The sequence below is a fragment of the Arctopsyche grandis genome, chromosome 4, assembly GCF_051622035.1.
Source record: "Arctopsyche grandis isolate Sample6627 chromosome 4, ASM5162203v2, whole genome shotgun sequence".
Classification (NCBI taxonomy): domain Eukaryota; kingdom Metazoa; phylum Arthropoda; class Insecta; order Trichoptera; family Hydropsychidae; genus Arctopsyche; species Arctopsyche grandis.
In genome coordinates, this window is record NC_135358.1 from 29,750,250 (window position 1) to 29,772,328 (window position 22,079).

At 32.0% G+C, this 22,079-nt stretch overlaps 1 protein-coding gene across 1 annotated transcript in view; it reads left to right on the forward strand.

Moving 5' to 3' along the window:
* LOC143911028 (uncharacterized) overlaps positions 1-22,079 on the forward strand; it is a 440,832-nt gene that overhangs the window by 99,185 nt on the left and 319,568 nt on the right. The window lies entirely within an intron of this gene.

Consider the following 22,079-nt stretch of genomic DNA (forward strand, 5'->3'; position numbering starts at 1 on the left):
TATGTATGTACATACATATGGTGTTTCGCAAAGAAACAACAACGTCGTTTCCTTGGCAGAACAACTCGGAACTAATTACAACTACTGCTAATGAAAGCCCACAGGGAGTTTAATCTTTGCTTAAAGTCATAGTACAAATATGTCAAGAATACGGCATCATAACCAGAATGCGTAGTTAATAATTAATAGCCGTGAAATATATTATGCGGGGGCTGAAAAAATGATAATATATAATTAATTTCAATGTACGCTCCGAATAAACAATAGAAGCCGCATTGATGTCGTATCGGCTTTGTGATGGTAAAAGCGTTATTTTGAATTGAAATTAATCGCTTTAAATACAGGCCGTAATTTCAATGTTTTTTGCATATTTCGGCTATTAATATTTAAATGAGAGATATTCCACTGTGTTGTTGTTCATACAGATTTATATGCATACGATGCGATCTACTTTTTCACGCACAATTTATCGCGGCGATTGCTTTTTTTTAAAGAAATTTTGACGACGATGTTTTGTTGTAATTATTTTAATTTTATTTCCTCGCTAATTGATGCATTAAGGACGTGTTTTTGAATATTCTCGAGAATAACATGATCGATTGGGTAAATAAATTTTTGATTTTTAAATGCTTTTTATTATTACGAAATTATGTTCACAATACATCTTATATCTATTTTAATAGCTACTGATCTACTGATCATTTTCTATTTTACAATTTGATTTAATTTGGTTAGTTATCATAGTATTATATTATTCTAATGTTAATCTACAGCATAATAGGAAAAATAGCTCAAAAACCTATTTACAATCCTTATAAATGTTCATAATACATCTAATACATAATATTAATTAAAGACTCTCTAAAGTCGATGACCTAAAGCAGATTGAGTTTAGGTAATCTGTGTTTATACCTGAAGGGTATAGACATTTTGTTGTAATCACCGAGACTTCACAAGTGTGTTAGTATGGTTATTAGTGATTCTGTCATAGAATTTACTGGTTAGTTTGTTAGTAATGTCTGTAACAAACGGAATATTACATATATATGGCATGCAGTTTTTTCAAGTTAGTATATATGGGTGTATTATTAATTATTTTTAGGGGTTAGGTAAATAAATAAATGAATTGGTATTTTCGGGAAAAGTCTTACATATTCAGTATTATCTTATCTATTATTGTTATATCTTACATATTCAGTTAATGAATTTAAAAAGTATCTCACATTAAAACTTTATTTTCTGCAAATTGCTTTTAAAAATTCACCGGCTATTTAAATCAAATGTAATTATCTATTTAAATTTTAAATGATTTGCCATTTTCATTTTGAAACTAACCGTTTGTTTTTAAAACAATGGAATGTTTTTAGTTTTGTACATATTTAGAGATTCGTATTTATAACATTTTATTGTTTTACATATGTCCAGTTTAGCGTTTATCTCTTTTGTACATAATTTAAAAAATAAAGCTCATTTTCTATATTCAATACATTCATTTAAGAAATATGAACAACTTAATGTTTAAACATCAAATAATCAATAATATAATACGACATTTACAAGGAAATAGTTAGATGAGAAAGTATATAAATAAATAAAGTCAATTCATGCGAATAGTTCGCATGAATTGACGTGTGTATGTATGTATATATATTGTAAATTTTTAGCATACAAAAGTACGGGTTTCTTAGTAGTTATTCTACAAAACAATATTTTGAAGGGATTTATTATAGGGATTTCTGAAAATAATATACTATGTTCTAAAATGCTGTACAACAATGCAAAGAAATTTGCATCGTTGCACTATCAAAAATAAAATTCTCAGAATGTAATCTTTCGTAGAATACTCAAAGAGTCAAATCTTATATGGCTTTGAGTATTTCAATTAGTATTTAAATTATTTTTAATATTTGCGCTTTCATTGTATCAAACGTGGGCATAATGCTTTGTATGGCGCGCGCAGTATCAAACACTAAAAGCTCAACGCATAATCGTAAAAATATCGCATTATATCCTTTACGACAAAGAATTCCGTATGAATGAAATGTATTTTTGTGCGAAAATATATACATATATCGCCAGGCCGAGTGTGCATCCTACATATGTACATTCGGGCGCATCTCGAACGTAATTCGTTCCGGGCATTTGTTCGTTTCATTTGCAGACCAAATATTTCCTTTGTGCCCGAGGAAATGGTTCGGTCGTGCAGAATTTTTACTATTCGACTAGTGAGTCTATATCTAGGTTACTATGTATGTACATACATACTATGTATGTCCGTTTGTACGTTTTTGAATTTTATACGTGACCCCCCCCTGGCCGAACGTTAACACTAAGAAGTCCCGTAAGAATGTACGTAAATGTGCATCGAGACTGTTTCACCACATTCTCACGATACGAGTCTCCACTTTTAAATTAGAACGTGCAAAAAAGAATGGGAAAAAACTGGGGATGGAACAAAGTGTGAATTCTGTGCAGAATGTCTCGTCGACGGGTGGACATTAATCATTAAACTGCACGTGGAATATTTTGCTGAGATGGAGTTTTTCCGAGGTGTATATGTAATGTGTGTGTTTTTGATGACGATTTAGGTTGAGGTGGATTTATTGTTTATTTATTTATTGAAAAATCAACGGGCCTAAGATGCAGAAATTCATAAAAATAAAGAATAAATATAACAAAATAATATCTGAGCCCAATTATAGATTTTGAAAAAATACATAAAATGTATATCTAGTACATATATGTAGACAAACAAATGAAAAAGAAAAGAAAAAAAACTAAAATGTGACTAAATAGGACAATGCATAATTAAACATAAAGTGATATAATATAATTGGATAAAGAATATATAATAGAAATAGAAATAGAAATGGATCGATCAATCAAGATTCTCCTGATGGCAGTCCTGAATTGATGTAAGGAAATACCGAATAGATCAATCTCATTCAGCTCCCTGTTAAGCATAGATAGGAATATTTTAGGGAATTGGTTTTGAAAGGATTAAGTGAAAAGAGTGCAACGTGTCTAGAATATCTAGAAGTGGAATAGAAAGAAGTGGGATACTGAAACCAACATTACTCAGTAAATCGGAACAATCAAGGAAACCATTTAGGAGCTTAAAAAATAATGTAGCATCAGTGAGTCGTCGCCAGACAGAAAGATAGGATTTTTAAAATATCGGGAACAGTAGTATGAGCGTAGATAGGAAAATGGTGGCGTAAGGATTTAATAAATTTTAGTTGGACTTTTTAAATACAATTTATATGGGATAAATAAAAAGGTGACAAGATAATTGAGGCAAAATAAAGTAATTTAAGTACATAAGGATCATTAAAGGGTTTTGTTAGCGGAGTAGGAATCCAAGAGATTTATATGCTTTATTAGTAATGAAGGAAATATGTTCAAAGAAATTGAATTTATTATTAAGTATTACAACAAGATCCTGAATAGAAGATGATGTATTTAGAATTGAATGGTTTAATTGATAATGATAGGTAATAATAGCTTTATTTCTAGTAAAATTTAAAATAGAACATTTTTCTGGATTAAGAAAAAGGTCATTATTTAAAAAATATATATCAAATCGTCTATAGTGTAAATAGGTTTATACATTTTTGTATCATCAGCGTACAGAAGTATAGAAGAGTGTTTAAAAATGTATGAAATATCATTAATATAGAGTAAAAATGGTATTATGTGATATTTGTAAAATTAAATGGTGGGGGTCACGCGAAAGGACTGGGAAGAATTCGCACAGTCGAGAGAATTCGCCCTTGGGGTGAATTTTTCGGCATTAAAAGAATTTCGAATATTTCCGCGGAAAGTTGCCGATGAAATGTGTAGTATTTGCAATGTATATTTTCAAACGAGTGTAGTTTGTAATTGATCATTGTTTTAATAGTGATATATCGGTATCGTCAATTGTTGATTTTAGACCGTTCTTTAAGGTTATATTTAAATAGTACTGTAAGGATTTTATTGCGTACCATATGTGAAATTTTAATAAATTATGTAGACAAACAAATGAAAAAGAAAAGAATAAAAAATAAAATATGACTAAATAGGATAATTCATAATTAAACATAAAGTGATATTATATAATTGGATAAAGAATATATAATAGAAATAGAAATGGATCAATCAATCAAGACATTCCTGATGGCAGTCCTGAATTGATGTAAGGAAATACCGAATAGATCAACCTCATTCAACTCCCCATTAAGCATACGATAAACACGCTGTAGATAGTAATATTTTAGTAGTAAGGAATTAGTTTAGAAAGGATTAAGTGAAAAGAGTGCAACGTGTCTAGAATACCTAAGTGGGATCCCGAAACCAACCTTACTCAGTAAATCGGAACAATCAAGGAAACCATTTACGAGCTTTATGAATAAGAGATCTACATACATACATTTATGCCTATTGAATTAAAAAAACACAGTACATGTTTTAAAAATGGATTTGACCAATTTTGGTGTAGTTATTTACAGTGAAGATTTAAATTACGTATAAGTCTCTTTTTGATACAATTAAATGTACTTGAAAAAAAACTGTCACATTTTGTTTGTGTGCACACACTTGAGAATTCTTTTTTAAACGTACTAAGTCTACTTAATAAAATGTTGTTGAATTTTTCTTATATTTCTTCGCGCGCAGTGGAGGGGTGTATCGTAAAATCTCACGCACGCACACAAAGTAGGGTGCGGCTGCTGAAGAGATACCCCAAACATAAAAAGAGATACATCACATACATAGTAGACGCACCACCCACCACCACCCCCAACACACACACGCGTTAATATTATGTGCTCGCGGGGAGTTAATTCGCACCAGAGTCACATGTACACGTATGCGAGAGCACTTTTCTCTTGACGGGAGAAAAGCGAGAGGAGAGCTCCTGCACCCCCACGGAGCGACAGACAGACGCGGGTCGCTCCAAGGAAATATAAATGACTTCATTTATCATGCGAGCATTCTTCTCGGCGGCTGTATTATTACATTTTCCTATAATCTTAACAAATGCGGCGGGGCGCGCGTATCTGCTAAACCCGCCGGATGAAGGCGCTTGCGTCCTTTCGCACCGGGAAGACAATTGCGCATCCGGCTGAAGGACGTCGTAAAAACTTATATTTCCCCTCGGTTTCAATACCCCCTCTTATACAATGTGACTACAATGATACCAAAGACACTATCCGGGGAAACTATCTACGAAAATGTATGTATCTATGTAGGTACGTAACACGAGTGCTCATCGTTTGGAATTTTCTCCATATAAACTTTCAGCGATATCGCGAAGGTAACGTTCGTTCTTAAATTTTTCATTGGGAAAGATGACACTTTTACGTTTCGGTGTGGAATGAAAAAACTGCAGAAGCGTTTATATTATTGTCAATGTTTAGAGGGAGTATGCTAATTTTTGACTTAAAATTGATTTCGATCAGCTATTATTTAAAATTATATGATGAGAATAATTTTCCCGCTTACCACTTGATAGTTTCTAAAATTTGTACACCACATTTAATATAATTTTTTTTTTTGGAATTAAGTAAGTTCCCAAACACTCCTCGTACATATTTAAATCTTTTTGATTTTTAAATGCTTTTTATTATTACTAAATTATGTTCACAATACATCTTATACCTATTTTAATAGCTACCGATCTATTGATCATTTTTTATTTTACAATTTTGTTAGTAATCATAGTATTATATTTTTCTAATGTTAATGTACAGCGTAATAGGAAAAATAACTCAAAAACCTATTTAAATCCTTGCTTTACATGCTTATGTATATGTAAATATAAATATGGAATCAATTACGAAAAAACCGTCGTAGAAATTCCTTATATCGTTTGTATAATATTTTGTCAAAATTCTATTTATTCTTTAGATGACACATATTTTAAGTGGGTTATATTCACCACTGTTTCACTACTTCCTGTTTTCATAGCTGCAATACGAGAGTTTAGATTTGTTTAAATATGATAACAAGGATAAGGAAGTTGTTAGGTGGGAAGGAAGTTGTTAGGTGGTGTATAATGATATTTATTAATTTTTTAGCGTAAAAGCTGCTATATTAAACACTATTAAAAAAATCCTGGCTGTTGTAGAACCATATTTATTAAGATGAATAAACTGATAGATCATTTTGATTGGAATAAGGTTATTAAAACTACGTAAAAAAATATGATTTATATTATAAACCAAGTCAAGGACTATATTTCCAATCAGATGATAATTGAAATATATAAAAAAGAAAGCCTTTGAAGTGACTGAAAATAAATTTGATCAGTATAAAATAATCTCGGCATTGATTATGTATTATATTAAATGTATATACATGCATATATATGTTTGTATGTTCTATATGTATGATTTAATGTATGTATATATGTATATACATACATATGTACATACATATTTTTGTTGAAATTTTGTTTAAATGGCTTAGGAAAAGCTTAGAAATATTTGAAAATGGTATTTTATTAAAGATCCGTATAAAAGTTACGTAATATGTTGTGTTGTATTAAATTGTATGTACATAATTGAGATTAATTGTAATTTCACGTTTTCAAAATAACTTTGCTAATACGATATAACCATTAGGCTTAACATGCTGAATGATATTATGTACTATAATGTATGTTATATACGTTTATATTAATACATTGAGCACGCTTTTCGCTATATATATTTTTATTGTGAAAACAGTCTGTTCTCAATTTGTGAATTTAGCTAGTCGATTTTTTTTTTGAAAAGTGAATCGATGTCAAAATTACGGTTTAAATTTTGCGACAGGTATTGAAAAGGTGACGCGATCGATAATTTGCTTTGAAATATTAACGAAATTTCGCGTCAAACGCCGGGCGTTGAATTTTAAACGTAATTCGGTTACAATAATTCATTGTTGCTTTCACTTTGAAACGTTCTCGAGAGTTCTCGTTAGAGATTCGCCATTTTCGCATAACTTTGACGACGCAATGTAGGCGAGGTTGTATTTTTCAAAAAAAAAAAGAAGAATAATCCATTAAGATCTTACTCGAGATAAGCAAAGAGGGAAAAACGTGAAGTGCTCTTCAAGTTATCCATCCCTCGTTAGGTAATTTTATAGTGTTTTATTTTACGCAGTGCTTCTGTAAATTCCTCACAAGTTATAAAATCATTACAATTTTTGGAGTGATTGTGATTTTAAATTATCCCTGTCTTAATATAAAATAATTGTATGATTGTATTTTTAAGCAATACACGAGATGTTATTGTATAAATATGTTTTATGTATGTATATGTAATTATAAAGGTATAGAAGTATAGTAAATTTAATATTACCTTGAATTCGCATCTGAAGCTTTTAAAATTTGTTTTCTGAAAATTTCAATATTGCTTTTGAAGCCAACCCATTTTTATACAAACAAAAACAATTAAATAAAAATAAACGTTTAGTTGATTAAAATTTACATATTATATACGTATGTATGTATCGATGTATATACATATGCTGGTATATTATAATAGATTGTCTCTTAAAATCAATAGTATAATGTTATATATGTACATGTTTATAAGGTACAATAATCCATTTAAAGTTACTGCTTCAATGTGTCATTTTTTTCTATCGTAAGTGAAATCTCATTGGGAAAAGGTTTTTTCTCCTGTGGTTTCTCTTACTTTCAACGGTGTCAATTTTATACGAAAATTTTCCCAACAACTGTTGGAATGAAATCGGAAAATTCTGAACGGATACGTCGTTTATTTAGTTTTCACTATTGAAATCATGCATGCCATTTTCACAATGTCTGAACCCCAACCCTTTCAGTAAACTATTAAAATTACTTTTTTTTCTTCCTAAGAAGACAATTCGTTTTAATATTCTTACCATATGTTATCATAGCGAACGAGACGCATAAATTACGAATCAACTCCACAAACGATCATATGCTTAGATTTTGTAAAACGGTATGGAAATTACAACGCACAGACTGGCGTGTAATTTTATATACGCGCAGATACGTATCTACGTGAAATTTATTTATGAAGTGTCGGAAAACGTTCTTTTTAAATAAACATTTCCGGTGTACAGGCGCGTGAAACGGCTCAAATATATAACGTTGATAGTGATTACATTAAATGGATACAAACTGTCGGCATTTTTCGCCGACGAGCTCAACGACATCGTTTTCACACATATGCGAACGTAAGCAATATACCCGCATACATATGTATAAAAAGAGTACCACAAAAAGCCTAGCTGGCTGATAAAATACACAGGAAAGACCCATACCCAAGAAAGTCGAATTTTAGATAGTATGAACGTGTGTATGTATGTATGTATGTATAATGTAGTATGTACTAGTATGTAGTTTGTTGTCGGAAATCTGTCGCGTTTGTGCCGGTATGAGCGAATCGGGTCAAATCCCCCGTGAAATGGCCCGTGAGTGGCTCAAAAGTCGCACATAAAGTCGCAGATTTACGTTGACTTTATTCGCGCCGTTACGTATCAATAAAGTCGCGTCCAGAGGTCGTCGAACGGTGGTCCGCGCCAGTTAAGGGCTCCGCCCATCTCTACGTTCACGGTGAAATACGCGCCTTTATGTGCGCGTTTCGACCTTTATTCGCGCACGTTTGCACGCCTCGTTTATGTGCGAGTTTGTGTGCCAACGTTTGAGAATGTGTGCGAACATGTTTCAGGGCGTTTTTTTAGCCACGTCTCGTGTGTGATTTAAAGTAAAAGTTAGCTTTTAGTTGGTCTCGAGGGGTGGTTCGACGCTGTTGAATTGTCGGCTTCGTTTGGTTTTGTTTTTAATTGTACAGTGTTTGGAGTGCATTTGCCCCCCCCCCTATAAGATAAATATAATTAAAAAAAATTGTGGAAGAAAAATGGAATAAGAGTAAACTGCCACTTTCGGGTGAGGGATGCTTACCAAATTTTATACATACCTTGGTATTACGCTTAAATTTCTAGATATGAAATTTCAGTTCAATGAACCAAAAGGTTTCTGAGAAAAACATAAGAAACCTCGATTCTCTAGAGTATAAGTACTACTTCCGGTTCAGATAAAAATATTTAAAAAAAATATAAGATTATGAAGATTATCATTTCTATTAAATGTAAAAAAAATTCGGTCCGATTCAGTTAACGGTTTGGGAGATAATTCAAAACTTAAAAAAAAGAGGACACCTATATATAAGGAGGGGGGGGGGGGGTACCATTTCCGGTCAACTTTAAAATTTTAAAAAAAATTACGTCATGTCGATAAGAATTTCAGTAACCGATACTAAGTTTCAGTTCGATAAGAATAACGGTGTTCAAAAAATCCTCAAAATAAACAGACACACACACAGACACAGAGACACACAGTCACACACACATTTTTGTCTGAATTATGAAAATGTGATCAGTAATCGATTCTGAGTTCAAATCAGTCAAAATCTTGAGTTCGAATTTTCACATGATCACAAAACTTCTATTGTTACTGCGTACATAGATAAAGTAAAAATTTAAATATATAATAAAATAAAGTAAAGTTTAAATATATAATATAATAAAATAAAGTTAAAATGCTGCAAATTTCCAAAAATTGACCATAAAATTTGGATGTTAATTGATATGCATTTTACTGAATTTCTCTGAATTATTTAAAATGCTACAAATTTACAAATTTGAACATAGATGTCTCTGTCGATATTATTTGATATGTATTTATGTAATTTGTATAATACTTATAATATTTCTATCAAATGTACAATTTTTCTGGCCAGGAAGGCACGTTGGGGTTACCTGTTAGGCCTTCCTGGTATAAATTAAAAAGATAGAATAAAAAAATATCCCAAGTAAAATGGTCGTAGTTTTGCTTATTGGATCTAACCTTCGTGAAATTTTATTTTATAGCAATTTTATGGTTTTCTGTGTCAAAGCGAATTGAATTTTCGTTTTTTACTTTGGCTTTATGTGGCGAGGATATAGTTTTTGCTTTTTTTTTTAGGTAGAGTGCTTTCAAATAGGTGAGTGCCGATTTTATGGGGTTTTGACGGTTGGAAGCCGAATAAAATAGATTTTTTTTTAATAGAACTTTCCGATTGAAAACTTCAATTTTCAAGTGAAATAAACAAGCAGATTTAATCATTATTATTGGGTATTTTCATTTTTGATTAGGCTTTTCAATGTACTATTAACTACATATATCATACATATTTATGTTTATATGTATATGTGCATATGTTACAGTAAGAGCGTCAAATCTCGAATCAGGATACACTGACTAGTAAGTGTGTACACTAGCTTTGGTTTTTAGCTGAAGCTTACGATGGTAGATTCCGCAGATACTCTTACTAGAAAAACTAATTACACTGGCAAATTATTACTTTAACCAGTTATGTATATTATAACATGAATATAACTGGTTGTTTTCAAATAACTAATTTATGGTTGAATTAACGAGGCTAATTCCAACAATTATAAATACGTACATGCTTACTACTTACAATTTTAGGTTAGGTTAGGTTACATTTTATTTTGTTCATAAATAATATGTTCAGATTTTAGTTAAATCCGTCATAGGCCAACTATGTATATATGTATGTATTTGCCAAGAATGTCAATTTGTTATTCCTTTCGTAGGATTTTTTGCGTACGGATAGCTAGTGATGAGTTTACTAGTAAACGTGTGCATTCATCCATTTACTAGTAAACGTGTTCGTTCATTCATTCTAAACTGTTACTGGGTGATTTTGATGATGCATAAACTTACTGGTCAGTGTATACTAATTCGAGCTTTATACTCTCATTGTAACGTATTGTGTTTCTTTAAATATTGTCACACTGGGGTAGCATATGAAGACTGTTATTAATGTTTGTTAAAATAAAATTAAATGTGTTTTCTATATATTTTGTATGGACGTATGATCAAATACATATAATGCGTGTATTATTCTTGAGTATGTCTGTGCCGCATTTTCATATTGTGGTACCCTACGAAGACACTGTTTTATGTTTATTAAAATTAAATATGCACATTAGGAGTATCATACATGCTACTTTTACAAACTGGTTTTGTGGTATTTTTTTCAAAAGAAACTTCAAATTTATAGTTTTGGCGTTATTCTTCAGGTTTGATAAAGTTTTGACAAATGTTCGCCTAGCCAGAAGTGACGCTCTCTTCTTATATTTTACTTTTCTCGTCTGTGTTTGACCGAACTGGAAATTTATATTTATGTTATAAGAGTACGTAGTCTTTATATTATACGATTATTTAAAAAAAAATACGCTAAAAAAGTATGCGCTATTTTAAATTTTTATATTCACCAATTATACAAGGTTTAGAAATTTAGGCTAATTTTGTTTTGTTTTATTTTTATTTAAATTGGCACACGTACGGAATAAAATATAAAAAAAGCAGTACAGTGAGACAAAAAACATACAAATTAAAATGAAATTATTATATTCCATGTACAGTGAGCACTACTTGGTAATATAAAGCAAACTAAAAAGAAAATTACAAAAACATATTAAAATCAATAAAAAATGAATGACAATGACGGTGAAGAATCAAATCAACCACATATTTGCTTCTTCGCCTTAGCCCTAAAAATACTGAAAGTATAGAAATTGGTGCATATAACAGATTTTTACATCTGGTAAATCGGGCATTAACGCTAAAATTAATTTCGTTCAAAACAGATGTGTCAAGGATACCATTAGCAATCATGTATAAAAGTAACAAATCAGAAGCTAGTTTGTCTCATCTGTGATGAGACAAACTAGCGATCTCGAAAAAAGATAGTCTGTCATTATAAGTTGGCAGCAATCTTACAAGACCAGTCTTATGGAATTAATAGCGCAGAAAACGCCTGTGACTTGTCTCTAAATGATCAATATGGGTTTGGTAAAAAGGAGACCATATGACTGAAGCATACTCCATATTACTACGAACCAAACTGTTATAGAGCAATATCAGAGTATGTGGATTCTTAAAGGGCTTCGCAACTCGGCAGATAAATCCCAATAGCTTATATGAATTAGTGACTATATGGTAATCTAATGATTATCTAGTGCTAATTATTTGCTTAAATATATGCATTCATATACCTATGTATACATATAAATTTATTAAAGTGATATTCATTAATTTATTTCAAAGGATCGTTGATGTGGCTGCGTTTTCGGCGAGCGATGACCGCTATCGGTTCGCATTTGGCACGATTTGGCCATCGCCTAATTAAAATGGATCCATTGAGTGGTTGTGTGTAGTATATGTTAGTATAACAGATGTAGAATGTAGGGTGACCGTGTCTCGTTTCTGCGTACGAACGTATGTTGAGCCTACAACGGGCCGATCAGCGCAGCGCGATAATAGAGATATATGGCGAAGCTCGAATGTGCCATGAATAAGGATTGTTTCCTCTCGTGTTTTATTTATTTTTTTTATTTTCGAAAGCGCTTTCCTTTGAAATTTGGACGCCGAATGCGTCGCTGATCATGTTTTGTTTGTTTTTTTTTCCCGGTGTTTTTGGTCGTTGACCACACGTTGACCCCGGCCTGCAGCGTTTTTCCGAATTTCCCGGTATGATGTCGTACCTGAGTGAAGCTTGCTATTTTTATGTGTGAAATTTATATATAAAAAGAATTTCTTTGTATTATTGAAATGTTTTTAATATCCGAAAGGACGTTCTGAATTTTTTCGAAATCATTTAATTCCATTAAAATATATGTACCTACTTTTCTACTTTTCTAAGAATTTATATGCAAAATGAATTGAAAAAAACTTACCACTTGATAGTTTCTAAAATTTGTACACCACATTTAATATAATTTTTTTTTTTTAATTTATTAAGTCCCCAAACACTCCTCTACTAAGTGTGTTTGTGGAGCTCTTACATATTTAAATCTTTGTTTTACATGCTTATTTTACACTATTGTTATTTCTGACTGCATTAAATTATTAAAGGATTTACATCGCCGCCCTGAACGTTGCCATGTGATAATTTTTGGCATAGTACTTAAATTTTATTATATTTTGATGTTACACAATAAATATGAAAACCTTCGTATAAATTGCTTATATCGATTGTATAATAGTTTGTCAAAATTCTATTTATTCTTTAGATGAGACATATTTTAGGTGGGTTATATTCACCACTGTTTTACTACCTCCCGTTTTCTTAACTGCAATACTAGAGTTTAGATTTATTTAAATATTATGACAATAATAAGGAAGTTGTTAGGTGGTGTATTTTGTTTACACATATATATATATATTTATTAATTTTTTAGCATAAAAGCTGCTATATTAAAGACTATTATATAGATCATTTTGATTGGAATAAGGTTATTAAAACTACGTAAAAATTTATGATTTATATTTGGAATCATGTCAAGGACTATTTTTCCAATCAGATGATAATTAAAATACATATATAAAAAAGAAAGCCTTTGAAGTGACTGAAAATAAATTTGATGAGTAATATAATTATCTCGACATTGATTATGTATTATATTAAATGTATATACATGCATACATATGTATGTATGTATCTTCTATATGTATGTATAATCAAATGTATATACATATATATTTTTGTTGAAATTTTGTTTAAATGGCTTAGGAAAAGCTTAGAAATATTTGAACATGGTATATTATTAAAGATCCTTATAAAAGTTACGTAATATGTTATGTGTTGTATTAAATTGTATATAATTATTTAGCATAAAAGCTGCTATATTAAATACTAAAAAATCCTGGCTGTTTAAGAACCATTTTTATCAAGATGATTAAAAAAGCTGTTGTCGTGAAGTTGTATAAATATAATAACATGAACTGATAGCAACGGGCTTGCAACGTCCACGAACTAGGCTTTTTTAAATATTTTTTTTAAATGAACAGTTCCACGAATTGAGTATAACGTATATTCAAAGCAAACATACACATATGTATATGTAGATGTGTTCGTTTCGTTTTTTATAATGGATTTTTCCACGCGTCATTTTCCCGATTTTCCCCACAGAGAATTTTGGCAAGCCGAGAGCGGGCGCGTTACTGTCGACACGTTCGACACAATAAAGATAAAACGCTTGTTGGGGAAACAATGGTCCGGTGCATTATCCTGGCCGCAACGTCACAAAAGTTTAATTAGGAAGTGGGTCGCCGGTGCACCGGATATGCGCCGATGCACCGGACAGCCGGGCTGACAGACAGACAGTCTGCGGCTGCCGAACTTACTAAACTCTCGGCGCCAATTTAACCGTGGACCAATTGTATAAAGGACTCTAATTTTCAATTATTAAATGCTGGCGTTGTCTCTGTAAATTAAACCGTTCGAAATACCCCCCAGCTTCAAGACAATGGCAAAATGTTGCTCGACAGGCTTCTTGTTCTTCTTTAGCTCTTGTTACAGGCTGCCCGTTCAAATTGCTTCCCCAATGCTTCCTTTCGACGACCACATGTGAGTTTCGATAATATTTTATTTCTGTAATCTAATAATTTCAATTTCGATTCCAATTTATTTGTTTATTATTAAATAGCAAATTGCTAAATTAATTATTTCACAATTAACAATTTTAAACTAGGTATTGTTAGATATATAGAAACAGAGGTAGGTATTGTTAATATGGCGCATCGATATCTCAGCGCAAACCAACTTAGCGCCGACCTTTCGGCGCAGACAACTCAGCGCAACGACAACTCAGCGGATGACAATTCAGCGCATGGACTATTCAGCGCAAAATAATTTTTTTCAATAAGTTTCAAATGCGTTTTCAAAAATAAATACTGTAATGAAATTGTCGGTCATATCTACATGATAATTTCATAAATGCGAATAAATTTATTTGATACTCTTTGTGCCTTGAAATATTACGCAAGCAGGGTTTCTCAACTAAGGCCGCAAAAATTTATTTTTAAGCAGGGTTTCTAAACCGGGCCCAAAGGCACAAAGAGTATCAAATAAATTTATTCGCATTTATGAAATTATCATGTAGATATGACCGACAATTTCAATACAGTAATTATTTTTGAAAACGCTTTTGAAACTTATTGAAAAAAATGATTTTGCGCTGAATAGTCCATGCGCTGAATTGTCATCCGCTGAGTTGTTGCGCTGAGTTGTCTTCTCCGAAAGGTCGGCGCTAAGTTGGTTTGCGCTGATTTGTCGTGCCACCGTTAAATATATACATATGATATGACAAAATATTCTTGTACCATTGATAAATTCGGGAACAATTTAAACGTGCGTTTTATAAAATATATGTGCATTTAAAAAAAATTTGTACATTAAAAATAGTTTATGTACCTTTCAAAAAAATTGTGCGCGTTTCTAAATGACGGATACAGATTGCATTATAAAGTTTGCTTTGATCATTGAAAAAAATGTTTGCTACTTTAAAAGCGGATGAAATGTGTATTAAAATTAACTGTATCAGCAACGTCGCGAATATCAAAATACGAACCGACATCGACCAACGCTTCTCTCTACTGGATTCCTTCTTTCTCTTTACTCTTGGGCTTGCGACCTTCGACGCCTACGACTTTGGCTTCGACTCTACGGCCTGACATCATCATTCGCATTCATACGTAATAATTGATAGAAAGCAAATTCACTATGCTTTCTTTGTATTTTAAAACTGTGAGATTGGAACATACATATGTGTGTGTATGTAAGAAATGGTGATCTTATATCTGTTACGCTTTAAGGTACTATAATGTTTATTTTAAATGGATACCAAAAGCAACTTAATTTAATTTAATTTATTAATTTTTGGAGAATTACGTTCATATAATACAATTCACTTAGAGAAGTATGAAATTTTCACTGTATTCTCTGTGTAGAAATGAGAAATATGGGTAAATTAGTGAATAAATTGAAATCAAATTGATAACGAGAGATTTGTTCATATAGAATTATAGATGAAGTGAGGAAAATTCTTAGAGTTTAATTAATTCGTTTAATCTTGCTCAAAACAGAAAATTTAAATTGTTTACGTCTTTTTGAAAGACTTTCTACGGTAAACTTTAGTAAACAGTTAACTCCAGCGAATTATGTTTGTGATGAATTATATTTAGTTCTGGTTATCAGAAGTGTCACGAATTATTTGGATTTGAAGGAGATTTTAGCTTTTTCTCTATTAATTTGTGAACTGAAAGTTTAGTTCAAATTATCTTGTAGTGAAAATTTTATCTGAAACAAAGAAAGCAAAATGCAGGTTTTATAAATTACATATGTATATTTACAGTCGCTTACGGAATTAAATACGTATGTAAGTTTAATACGGTGCTTAGTACGGTTGGAAATTACTTGTGTTTATTTAATTGTAAGATTGTGCCAATTTTCTGACTAGTAAATTGTTAATTGAATTTCAGCGAGGTGTGCTGGTTAATTGATCACCGAGCTGAATATGTGATGAAATTTTATAAAATTCTGCATTACATTGCCGGGTTTGGATTTTTCACACGGAACTCTTTTGTTTTAATTATTATTTTTAACGTATATATGTATATAAGAGTTTGAGATGAATTCTCCTTCAATAAGCGCATTTATGTATGACCATATGGTGCACTTCACCGTGGATAAAGGGATTTACTGTGAGTGCTTTGCTCACAAGTTTCGTGCTCAAAAGAAGGGAAATTATTCAATTGATATGGTGGATAGCTTCGTGAAATATTCTTGGAACAGTGCTGCGTATTATTATTTTTTCTTCGAATATGTTCTAATATTCTCCGAAACACTTAACGTAGATCTCAGTCTAGACTAAAATTGCATGTTTGTATTCAACGTGTAAAATTTGGCCTTTTTCTAAAAACAGTTTCAAGTTTATTTCGTTGGAGTTAAAATTGCGCCATTGTTTTGCTGACGATGGTAAATTAGATAAAAAAGTAAAGGTCTCGTTACGTATGCGACATGAAAAAGTGAATTCTTATTTTACATTTTTATCACAGTATTTAATTAAACGTAGTGACTTCAATCGTCGGATGAATGGACGAAAAAAATGTTTTCGTGTTGTTTTCTGCTCTTAATTAACATTCAAAACTTACGTTTCGTCCCTTGAATGCAACTTCTCATTTTGTATAGCGAGAAAAATGTGCTTTAATTAAATCTACGAGTCCTGAATAAAATTTACAGTTGAAGGAGTTGCACAGATCGCTTCCTTCTCGATTAGTGTTTTCGTTTATGAAATCGTACTTTCAGCTTGATATATTGTCCTCATTACACATATGTATATGTACATACGTCTGTATGTATTGTATTGTGCTGATTACAGTATTATTCGAGTTGGCTATGTAATCACATATATATTATATTAGTTTTGGATTTGATTTGGATAATTCACAAACGACCCAATTGTATCTAGTTTTTGATTTCAATGATGAATTTAATGTTTTTATGGATTTCATGTTTTGGTAATTAGTTGGAGTTTTTAAGTTAACGACTCTGATTTATAATTTAAATCAAAATTATGCCTACGAGTATGATGTGGAATGTGCCGCGCGCAATTTCTCAGATAAAAACTTTCAGCGTCTGAAGTATTAAGTATGAAATCAAGATAACGTCTAAGCGGCGAAGTCTTAGCTAATTATCATTAATTTTGAGCTCGGCCTCATCCCGGCCCCGGGGATGAAAACTCGAAAAAAGGATTAAAGTGGATACGAAGTTCTCCCACCCTTCGACATTAAGGATCAAGTGATTCCGAAAGTAACATCTTCAACGTTGTACACTCTTACATATATTTTATATAAAAAAAATCCAACGGAAACTTTGGGCTAAGAACGGCTTTAAAATCTATGCTTTGGTTTTAATATCTCTTAATTAAATTTATTATTCAAATATGAATCTGGATGTATTCGAAAATCATTGAAAATATTCATTTATCGGATTATTCGATTTTCAGAATAACGAAACGTTTCTCACACATTCGAAATCGTGTGCGAAAAATGTGCGTACATGTGTGTAGAGTTATGTAATTTTTTTCCGGGAGCAAAACCGCGAAAACGTATTCCATTAAAATTTCAGTTCAACAAGCTTTTTTGATTTATAGAGGAAGATTTCCAATATCGCATGGAAACTGTGACCTGAGACAGAATAAATTCTATAATTCGGCTCTCACATGGCATACCATTCTCCGTTCAAATTTATAAACTGACCTCTCGACTTGCAATAAATCCTATGAACCTTTACCATTGACCTATCGCCTTTAGATGTTCACTTATCGGATGATTTACGGCACAAATTAATATTTTAGATGTTCCAAGCGATCAGATTTTAATTACTAGGTATTATTGACAGTTTGGCTATTTTTCACAGCCGTTTTGATCGCAAATTTGTAAGTGGGTGTTTTCCGTTTGCCGACTTACATATGAAAAGCCGTTACGGCGAGGGGCGAGGGGGGGGGGGGTAGGGGTGAGTTCGAAAAATCTGAAATTTAATCAAAAACCAGTTTGAACAAGGAAAGTATTTTTTAGGGATTTTTTAAATTAAGCCCCACGCCATAAATATGATTTCTACGGAAAAGGACATCAAAACCCCGCATAAGATCTGGGATTTCGCGAAGCCTTCGTAAAAAAGCACGGATGAGTAAAGAGTAATTTAAATAATGAATAAATTTACATAATGCTCCCCATAATACAATAATTTGTAATTCAATAGAATATTCCGCTAGAATAAAAAAAATATAACATCGTTCCAGCTCTGGAATTTTCGGGGAGAAGCGTACGCAACACTATTGTTTCACGTAGCGGTGAAAAAACATTTCATTATAAATTAAACATTACTCGGTCTCGAAACTAACTATTGCATAAAATTATTTAAATTTTTCGGCTTTTGGAATGCCTATTGAAATCGTCGATTTGCCTAAAAAAATAAATATTTTATATTTGGCTATTTTTTTTAAGAATGTTGGTGCTGAATAAATAAAACGTCGCAGAAATATAGCGAGGATACATTTTTTCGTCTATTTTATAGTATTCATCAGGCTGAAGGTTCACGGTGAATTCAGCAAAGTGGCGGATGGTAATTGTGAGGAAATGAGATTTTCAAAAGTTGCTGACTGATAATTTTTGCTAAACGAGATGAAATTTATTTCAACCGAAAAATCTCTCTCGGAAAATGTTTAGGGAGTATTTTTCAGTTCATCATATACGAAATTTTCTATAGATGAAGTACTCGCATACATATGTATATATATTTTAATAATGTACATTGGAAATATATTTATGCTTGTATTAAATTAAATATTTATTGTTGTGCAATATCAGAACATGTACACAAATTCAAAGTTATTTATTTTAGAATTTCGGAGGCTTTTCTTTGTGTGTCATTTTCGTAGGTATATTTCATCCCAGTTGACATTTTTATTAGTAATCCTGACAGTTTACTTTTAGCACCGTTTTTTGTCGAACATATCAATCAAATTGACAGTTTGATCGGTGCACATTTTGCACGATATAAAAAAAAAGTGATCGATACACTTTCAAATACTTTCATTCCAATCGCACAAAAAAATTATGAGGTGAAGCATCTAAAGAGTTACATATGTATGTATGTGTGTTCGTGCATAAATCTATGGCATAGTAATAGTTCATGAATTTAAAATATTCGGATTAACGTTAAAATTTATAAGGTTTGTGTAATTTTCAGCACGGATATGGACCGGCGTAAATTTTAATGAGAGATTGTCGTATGATTTGAAGCCGTAATTGGATTAAGTCACCCGTGCGCATTAATTTCGCTATTTGATCGTTAGAAACCGGTCGTAGTTTTTTTCTTTTAAAATTATTATAAATTAGCATTTGTGGGAGTTGGGGGTGTAGAAGGTGGGAGGGTGTGGCTGACGAAGAGCAATTTCACGGGCCATGAATATCCCGATTGTCGCGGCCCTCGTCTCCTCCGTGTCTGCCGGTTATTCAAAAGGTCATCAGGCACTTAGCCCATCGTGGGTGGGTGGTTGGGTGGGCAGTAGAGCTTTTTGGAGGTTCCTGAGGCTCCATAGAAGCCTCCGTGGGGTGGTTATAGCCCCTCCTCTCTCACCTCATGCATTATTCACGCACATATTTCCAATTGAAATAGACCGGGGTACTGCTATCAAAATTCTTCTTCACATTGTAAGCGCGAATTCATTACACGTCCGAATACTATATTTTTTTTTTTTATTATTATTTTATTGGATTACATTCTAAACGACGACCCTTCCAGCCAAAAGTACCGGATCGATAACCTATCAAACGCAATTTAGGATAAGAATCGTTAACTCAAAAAGCGGACAATTATTCAGGGTAGTCTTATATGTAAGTACTTGTATTATTACACGTGGACAAAGTTCGCTTTCGAATTTCGCTGTACATATGTATATATTATAATACACAAGTTTGAATTAAATTAAATTTGATATTATGTTTTGTTGTTGTTGGTAGAAGCTTCGGTAATCCCGAGCCAAACTAGTAAATATAGGTACATATAATAAGGATATAGGCAATCTGCTTACTAATTTTGTAATCAGTCTCCAAGAAGATTAGTAGATTCGCGTTTCTCTCAGACTTGGTCGCTTTTCAGTTACAAAGGCCGGGCGAAATTTTAATAAAAGGATAAACGAAAAAGATACGAGAATTTCGTCGGCGAATTGAAAACTTGCCTGGAAAGTTTTCCATCGTCTAAAAGCTCCGTGGATGATTTCGAGCACGATGCCTTGAAACAGTGATGAATATTCTCGATTGTACGTTTTGCTTTGGCTCTTTCACCTCATCGAGGAAAAATATTGAATGAACTCTGTTCGCGTTCCTTTTTGCGTTATTAAAATTTCTTTTCCTATGAGATGAAAGCGAGTACGATCGGGTGCGTTTTTGAAATATTGACTTTCATAATTTCTCAGGTTTATTTCGATAAATAAAATATTTCGCGATAAGCGTACACTATTCATAATTATACTTTGAATACTATTATGAATCAAAAGTTAGAGCCAGTTTGATTACTCAATAAATTTACTATTATATTTGTGGCTTAATCTTGAGCGTAGTCAAATTTTGTAAAATAAATTGAACATTCTCAAACTAATTAATTTGAAAATGAATTAGAGTTGATATAATCGGGATTATGTTTTTCTTTGATTATAAAAACAGTGGTTTGGTTATTATTCTGATGTCTTTTCGTAGCTTAGAACAATCTCAAATTAAATTATAAGGTTTAGCACGTAGTGAAAGGTCTCGCCCCTAAGTTAAAGTTCGATTCAATATATCTATTAATTTAATCGTACTTCAGATATGTTGCTAAATTTACATGAATAAAAAATTAGGTTACGAAAATAACGCAAAGTATGAAAAAGATACATAAAAATCCTTTTACTGTCGAAAAATACAGATCTTGTAGTAAAAAGTGATATTGTTTAAAAAAGTAAAAATAAGCGTGATTATTTATTTTTCCTTGGAAAAAATCGTGCCTTTTAAAAGTTGAACTATAAACATAAACTGTATTGCTTTTTTATGACACGTCTGTAAATATTTATGTAATTCCTTTAGCATAACGAGGACTGTTGTGATGCTTACATATGAAATCCACAATTTATTTTATATCTTTCAGTGTTAGCATCAAAACAAATGAATCCGAATTATATACAATGTGTATAGCACAAACAAGAAATTGCATCAATCCACAATCAACGTACGACAAGCACTAATTACACAATGGTACAACGTCTGCATTAATGTCGAATCATTGTCAAACTTGTGCAAATATACATATCTGCATTCATATGTATAATACATTTAATATAATACATACATACATAGGAGGAGAGTGCAGCGGGTAAATATTGACGATGCAGATATCGCAGATGTGTAAAGTTAGCGTGCAGTTTCGCGTTTCGCGTTTCGTGTTCGCAGAGCAGTGTTAGTTTTGACCATTTCATTATTAAAGGCTCATAAGTAAACCCGAGGTACAGTCCAATCTTCGGTCGTTGAACGTAATCCTCTTACAATTAGGTTAGAATGTACGTGCTAAGCACTTAATCTGAATTTTAATTTAAACTTTTGCCCGCTCCGCATAAAGGCATTCGCGAACAACAGACGCGACGAGGATTTGTTGCTATTGTATTGCTCTGTGTATGTA